This window comes from Enhydra lutris, unplaced genomic scaffold (assembly GCF_002288905.1).
Source record: "Enhydra lutris kenyoni isolate GAN:26980312 unplaced genomic scaffold, ASM228890v2 scaffoldscaffold9, whole genome shotgun sequence".
In the NCBI taxonomy this organism is placed as follows: domain Eukaryota; kingdom Metazoa; phylum Chordata; class Mammalia; order Carnivora; family Mustelidae; genus Enhydra; species Enhydra lutris.
The window spans coordinates 1,190,893-1,199,408 of NW_019154093.1; positions in this window are offsets into that span (position 1 = coordinate 1,190,893).

Below are 8,516 nucleotides of genomic sequence, written 5' to 3' on the forward strand. Positions count from 1 at the left end.
ATTTTGTAAGAATTCTTCCCTTTTAATTAGGCATCTATATCCTTTCCTTTTTCTTTTTTGAATAAGAGAAAGAGCACGAGTGAGGGGAGAAGTGGAGGATAGTCGCTCAACCATCGGAACCCACCAAGGCGCCGTATATATCCCTTTAGCTGTGTTAATGTTCTTTCTATAGCTTTTGTCCTTTAAAAACAGAAGCAATAGTTTAAAATACCAGTTTAGCACTTTCTTACTGATGGATACCAGCAACCTTTCTGGGTAACCATTCAGCACAGACACAAGAATCTAAAACCTTCAAAAAACTCATCTCCCAAGAATGTATCCTCATGTAAAATTAAGTTTAAAAGGAGATTTAGGGGCACCTGGCTGGCCCAAAGAGCATGTGACCCTAGTCTAGATCTCCTGGTTGGTGAGCTGGGAATAGACATTATTGAAACAAATAAAGAAGAACTTAAAGAAAAAAGATTTAAGCTGTACCCTGGGGCTAATAGTACATTATATGTTAATTTTTAGAAAATGTAAAAAAAAGGAAAAAGATTTAGCAAAGGGTTTATTCATTCTAACAACAAATGTATGCTAGTGCTCCAATATACAGTAGACCCTTGAACAACACAGGTTTGAACTGCACAGGTTCAATACTGGAAATGTATTTTCTCTTCCTTATGATTTTTTTTTTTTTTTAAAGTAAGGTCTGTGCCCAAGGTGGGTCTTGAACTTATGACCCAAGATCAAGAGTTGCATGTTCTACTGACTGAGCCAGCCAGGTGCCCCTCCCTGATTCTTCCTTTTTTTTTTTTTTTTTAAGATGTTATTTATTTATTTGAGAGACAGAGAGGGAGCACAAGCAAGAGGGGAGAGGCAGGAGAGAAAGAAGCAGGCTCCCAGCTGAGCAGGGAGCCCCAGATGGGGCTCGATTCCAGGACTCTGGAATCAAGGCAGACTCGACCTACTGAGCCACCCAGGCTTGTCCCTGATGGTTTTCTTAATACCATTTTCTTTTTTCTAGTTTAACTTTATTGTAAGACTGTAGTATACAATACACATAATACAAAAAAAGTGTTAATCGACTATGTTTTTAGGCTTCTAGTCAACAGAAGGTACTTTGGGGGAGTCAAAACTTATATTCAGTGGGAGTTATACTGGGATTTTTTTTAAAGACTTATTTTTTATTTTTTAAAGGTTTTATTTATTTATTTATTTATTTGAGAGAGAGAGCGAGCTGAGAGAGGGGAGGATGAGGGGGAGAAGCAGACTCCCTGCTTAGCAGGGAGCCTGATGTGGAACTGGATCCTCGGACTCTGGGATCATAACTCAAGCTTAAGGCAGTTGCCCAACCAACTGAGCCACCCAGGTGCCCTATTTTTTATTTTTTAAATGTTTTATTTATTTATTTATTTATTTATTTATTTATTTGAGAGAGAGAGCGAGCTGAGAGAGGGGAGGATGAGCGGGAGAAGCAGACTCCCTGCTTAGCAGGGAGCCTGATGTGGAACTGGATCCTCGGACTCTGGGATCATAACTCAAGCTTAAGGCAGTTGCCCAACCAACTGAGCCACCCAGGTGCCCTATTTTTTATTTTTTAGAGATTTTATTTATTTATTTGAGAGAGAGAGAGAGCATGAGCTAGGGGTGGGGTGGAGGGAAAGGGAAAAGCAGAAGCAGGCTCCCAGGGCTCCATCCCAGGACCCTGGGATCATGACCTGAGCCAAAGGCAGATGCTTAACCAACTGAGCCACCCAGGTGCCCCAAGACTTACTTAGTTTAGAGAGAGAGGGAGAGAGGGAGGGAGTGCATGTGAGAGCAGGATGAGGGCTAGAGAGGGATAAGCTGACTCTGCACTGAGCTTGGAGCCCGACTGGGGCTTTGACGTGGGGCTCTATCCCACAAACCTGAGACCATGACCTGAGCCGAAATCAAAAGTCTGATGCTCAACCAATTAAGCCACCCAGGCGCCCCTGTAATGGTACTTTTTACAACAGGGGAGCATGTTGTGGGGGGTTGCACCCCTAACTTCTGCATTGTTCAAGGATCAGCCTTAGACCCAGTGCCTGATTGCACAAGGCTTAGTGAGGGGAGAGAAGAGCAAACTGGGTACTATGCCACATTTGGCTGGGAGGGGGAGCTCTGGGAAAGCTTTCCTAAAGCAAAGACTTTAAAGCTGAAACCTGAAGAAGAAATAGAAGACCACCAGACAAAGTTGTAGGGGGAAGGGCTGTTTAAGAAGAGGCAAAACCTGGATGGTGGACCCGATGTGCTGTAATCCCAGAGCTGAAAGACCAGAATGGCCAGAATGAAACCAGCCAGGTGGCAGGACGTAGGGAGAGAAAACTGAACAGACAACTGAGGGCTGGTCTCCCAGGCCTCTGATGCTCCTTGCAGTATTTTTTATAAAGTATAAGAAGTGAAAAATTATGTACACCACATATCAGCCAACTTTTTCTGTAAAGAGGCCAGATGGTGCGTATTTTAGGTTTTGTGGTCATACGGTCTCTGCTAACCACTCAACTCTGCTGTTTGAAAGCAGTAACAGACAATATGCAAACAAAAGGGTGGGGTGCCTGGGTGGCTCAGTCCTGTTAAGCATCTGCCTTCGGCTGGGGTCAGGATCCCAGAGTGCTAGGGGTGCTAGCTAGGATGGAGCCCCACATCAGACACCCTGCTCAGCAGAGAGCCTGCTTCTCCCTCTGCCTACTGCTCCCCCTACTTGCGCTCTCTCTGTCGAATAAGTAAATAAAATCTTTAAACAAATAATTTAAAAAATAAACAAGAGAGTATAGCTGTGTTTCAATAAAGTTTTATTGATAGAGACTAAAATTTGAATTTCGTATAATTTTCCCATGTCATGAAATAGTATTATTTTGGTTTGATGTTTTTTTTTTTAATCCTGCCAGCCATTTAAAAATGGGAAAGCCATTATGAGACTCCCAGGCAACAGCTGGGAGCTGTAGTTAACTGACTCCTGGCTTACATATTCAAGAGCTATGGTCAAACCAACTAAGGGATAGCCACAAATGGAATGCTATGTATTCATTAAAATGTTGCTTAGAGGGGCGCTTGGGTGGCTCAGTGGGTTAAGCCTCTGCTTTCGACTCAGGTCATGATCTCAGGGTCCTGGGAGGGAGCCCTCCCCACCACCCCCCGCATTGGGCTCTCTGCCTGCCTCTCTGCCTGCTTGTGATTTCTGTCAAATAAATAAATAAAATCTTTTTTTTAAATGTAAAAAAAAAAAAATGTTGCTTAGAGGCGCACCTGGCTGGCTGAGTCGGTAGAGCATGCGTCCCTTCACCTCCAGGCCATGAGTTCAAGCCCCATGTTGGGCATAGAGCTTACTTTAAAAAATCGTCATAAATAAAAATAAAATATTGCATAGGAACATTTATGATAACGGTTTGCCTCTATGGAGCACTTATCAAATGCTGGACCCTATGTTAAGTATGCATTAGCTCCCAGTCCTCATAACATAAGCCAATGAGGTAGGTAGCATTATTTGGCTCACTTTACAGATTGGAAAACAGAAACTCCAAGAGGCCCAGATCACATAGCTAGAAAGTAGCAGAGTCAAGAGGTGAGCTCAGGTCTTCTGACAGGAATCAGGTGCTTTGCACAGAATGCTCCGGGAGAATGTCAACTACAGCAGAATGTGTTAGGAAAGATTTACTGGGAAAATGAAGCTTTCCCCCCCCCTTTTGTTTACCCAAATTTTCCTATTTCCTTTTTCTTCTTTAAGTTTTATTTATTTATACCCTTCATGGGACTCTATATCCATCATGGGGCTCGAACTCACGACCCTGAGATCAAGAGTCCTTCAGTCTTCTGACTGAGCCAGCCTGGTGCCCCCCATATTTTCCTATTTCCTATGAAAGTTCAGAGTGCATGAAAAGATTAGAGAAATAATGGAGACACAGAGTTACTGGGATACAACTGATGACAAAATCAGACCCAAAGTAGCCAGTCACAGAAGTCCACATATTATATGATTACTTTCATACAAAATGTCCAGAAAAGGCAAATATAGAGAGAAAGAAAGCAGATTAGTAGCTGCCTGTGGGATGGGAGCAGAGGTTGACTACAAACGGACATGAGGGATTTTCTGAGGGTGAAGGAAATATCCTAAAACTACATTATGGTCAGAGGTGCCCACCTCCATAAATATACTAAAAACCACTTGAATTGTACACTTAAAATGGATGGGTCTCGTGGTATGTAAATTATACTCCAGTATGGGTGTTAAAAAAAAAAAAAATCAAGGGCTGGAAAGAGGTATATATACCCAGATAGAAGCCTGAGAATCTGAAATCAGTTTATGGAGTAAGTTCTCTAATTTAGAAACTTGACCTTGTGGATTTCCTACATGCTGACCTTCTGTGTGTTAGCTGATTATGTCACTCCCCCAACTCCCCTCACTGAAGACCCTTCGTGGTGCCTAAATAGTTTGGTTTAACATCTTATAAGTCACCATGACTCACCACCTTCTTTGTCCTCAGGCCTCCAGCCCCACTGGTCTTCTCTGGGTATCTCTGAAGCTGCTACTCCCTCCTTGCCTCCGGGCCTCCAGAAAGATTTTTCTTCCAGCTGGAAATGCTCTTTCCCTCCCTTTCCCATCATGGCTAACTCCCCCTTACTCTTCCATATCTCAGCTCTCGAATGTCACTTCCTCAGGGAGGCCTTCCTTGATTCCCCACCCCTTGCTAGGTTAGCTCCTCCACACTCCGTTACACTCTTTCATGGCACCATGTACTTTTCACCAGAACATTATCACAATTGTTATTAATGCACTTACAATTAATGTAAAGTTAGTTGCTCAATATTTATATTCCCCAGCCAGAATGTCACCCATGTGAAGGCATGGAACCTGTCTGTGTACCACTTGCATTCTTGGTGTCTGGTATAGTACCTGGCACATAGAAGGCATTCAATATGTATTTATAAAGCTCTTCATAATCCATGAAGTACTTGTGTATATACAAGTACATTCACTGCTATTTATGAAGCACCTAATATATCCTAGGATATAAGTATAAACAAGATAGCTTGCTCCCATCCACTCTCCTAAATAGGACAAGAACAGTCTTCCCATTTTATAGGTAGCCTAAGCCTACCCCACTTGTGTAAAGAAGTCACAGGACCTTCTGTAACTAAAATGGAACAGCAGTGGCTTCTAATCAGGTCATAGACTCCCAGTAGGGTGGTGGATTTACTCCAGGTGGGTGGGGGCAGGGAGATCGATTTTTTTTTCTTTAAGTTTTTATTTGTTTATTTGAGAGAGAGAGTATGGGGGGGGAGAGGGAAGGGGAGATGGAGAGAGAGAATTTCAAACAGACTCCCCGCTGAGCATGGAGCCCAACTCAGGGCTAGATCCATGACCCCTAGATCATTATCTGAGCGGAAATTCAAGAGTCAGATGCCCAACTGACCAAGCCTTCCAGACACCACCAGAGACGGATATTGAGAGGCTGTGAAGCTTTGTCATTTTAAGGGGAGAGAGAGAGGGTGTCAGTTTGTTAGAAGAGAAGAAGATGTTTCTAACCTTCGAGTGGGCAGAGATGCAAGCATGGCTCCTCTCTTAAAACCAAAGAAACCTGGGAGCACCTGGTTGGCTCAGGCGGTAGAACATGCCACTCATGATCTCAAGGTCATGAGTTCAAGTCCCATGCTGGGTGTAGAGCTCACTTAAAAAAAACAAAAACAACCAAACTTGGTCCCCTAACTCCCCTTGGTCCATATCTGCAATGCTGGGATAAATGACGACTAAGAAGCGATGGTCACATGAAAATTGTGTTTCTATACACTAAGAACCGAAAAAGGAAATTAAGAAAATTCCATTTACAATAACATCAAAAAGAATAAAATACTTAGGAATAAACTTAACTGAGGAAGTAAAAGTTAACGAAGGAGGAGTGTAACTTGTACACAAAAAAAACTACAAAACATTGCTGAAAGGAATTAAAGAAGACATAAATAAATGGAAAGACATCCCATGTTCATAGACTGGAAGACTTAATATTATTCTTAGGATTATCAATACTAGCCAAACTGATCTATGGATTCAATGCAATCCCTATAAAAATCCTAAGTTTTCTTTGCAGAAGTAGAAAAACCCATCCTAAAATTCAGATGGAATCTCAAGAGACCCCAAATAGCTGAGATACTCTCATAAAAGAACAAAGTTGGAAGACTCCACTTTCTGATTTCAAAACTTCCTACAAAGCTACAGTAAGCCAAACAGTGTGGTATTATTATAAAGACACTGTTATATAGACCAACAGAATAGAGTAAAGTGTCTTGGCATCAAATTCTGGTATCAAATGATTTTTTTCCAAATGCTTTTTTAAAAAGATTTTGTTTATTTGAGAGAGCAAGCAGGGGGAAAGAGAGGAGCATGAGTCAGGTGAGGGGAGAGGGAGAAGCAGGCTCTCCCGCTGAGTAGGGAGCCCAACCTGGGACTCGATCCCAGGACTCCGGGATCATGACCTGAGTAGAAGGTAGATAGTCAACCGACTGAGCCACCCTGGTGCCCCTCAAATGATTTTTTTTTTCAAAGATTTTATTTATTTATTTGACAGATAGAGATCACAAGTAGGCAGAGAGGCAGGCAGAGAGAGAGAGGAGGAAGCAGGCTCCCCGCTGAGCAGAGAGCCCCACGTGGGGCTCGATCCCAGGACCCTGGGACCATGACCTGAGCCGAAGGCAGAGGCTTTAACCCACTGAGCCACCCAGGCGCCCCCCCTCAAATGATTTTTGATAGGAGCGCGAAGACCATTTTCCATTCAGTAGGGGAAAAACAGTCTTTCAGCAAATGGTGCTGGGAAAAGAGAATGAATTTGAACTCTTATACCACATCCAAAAAATATCTCTAAATGTATCAAAAGTCTAAACATAAGAGCTAAAGCTATAAAGCTCTTAGAAGAAAACAGGGGAAATGCTTCATGATATTGGATTTGGTAAAGATTTCTTAAATATGATACCAAAAGCACAGATAACAAAAAGAAAAAATAAGTAAACTGGAATTCATCAAAATTTGAGATTTTATCCACTGAAGGCTACTAACAAGATAGTGAAAAAAAAAACCCCACAGAGTGAAGAAAATATTTGCAAATTACTTATCTGATAAGGGCTGCCATCCAGATTATACAAGAACTTCTATAATTCAGATTATACAAGAACTTCAACAATATAAAGCAAACTCAATTCAACAATGGGCAAAAGACTTAGACATCTCTCTAAAGATCGACAAATAGCCAATAAGCACATGAAAAGATGCTCTTTAGGGAAATGCCTATCAAAATCGCAATGAGCTACCACTTCACAGCATGGCTACTATTAAAACAAACAGATGAACAAACAGAAAACAAATGTTGGCAGGGCACTAGTTTGCCTCTAGTTTGGCTCTAGAAGAGTGTGCATCTCTCCATCCCAGCATTGTGAGTTCAAGCCCCACGTTGGGTGTAGAGATCACTTAAATAAACAGACTTAAAGAGTTGGCAAGGAATGTGGAGAAATTCGAACTTTTGTGCCACATTGGTGGGAACGTAAAATGGTACAGCAGCTGTGGAAAAGAGTACGGCAATTCCACACAAAATAGAATTGTCATGTGATCTAGCAATTACACTTCTGGGTATCTACCCAAAAGCATTGAAAGCAGAATCTCAAAGATATATTTCTTTGGGGGGTTTTGTGGTGGTTGTGTGTGTGTGTGTGTTTAAGGTTTTATTTATTTATTTGAGAGGGAGAGTGAGAGGGAGCACGAGCAGAGCAGAGGGAGAGGGAGAAGGAGACTCCCCACTGAGCAGAGAGCCTGACGTGGGGCTCGATCTCAGGACCCTGGGATCATGACCTGAGCCAAAGGCAGACGCTTAACGGACTGAGCCACCCAGGCGCCCCTCAAAGATATATTTTTACACCCATATTCATGGCAGCATTATGCACAACAGCCAAAAGGTGGAAACAATCCAAATGACCATCAAAGGATAAATGGGTAAACAAAATAAATAAATATACACACAATGGAATATTATTTGGCCATTAAAAGGAATGAAGTACCTGCTACAACATGGATGAAACTTGAAGAGATTATGCCAAGGGAAATAAACCAGACTCTGGGCGCCTGGGTGGCTCAGTCGGTTAAGTGTCTGCTTTTGGCTCAGGTCATGATCCCAGGGTTCTGGGATCAAGTCCCACGTCGGGCTCCCTGCTCAGCAGAGAACCTGCTTCTCCCTCTCCCTCTGCCTCCCGCTCTGCCTACTTGGCGCTCTCTCTATCAAATAAAGAAATAAAAATTAAAAAAAAAAAGAAAAAAGAAATAAACCAGACTCATATGGACAAACATCCTGTGATTGCATTTAACCTTAAATGGTCAAATTCACAGAGACAGAAAGTAGGATAGTGGTTACTAGGGGCTGAAGTGGGGGGTGGGTGTATGAGAAGTTATTGTTTCATGGGCACAGAGTTTCAGCTGAGGATGATGAGAACATTCTGGAGATGGATGGTGATTGTAATGGCCGCACAACAGTGTGAGTGTA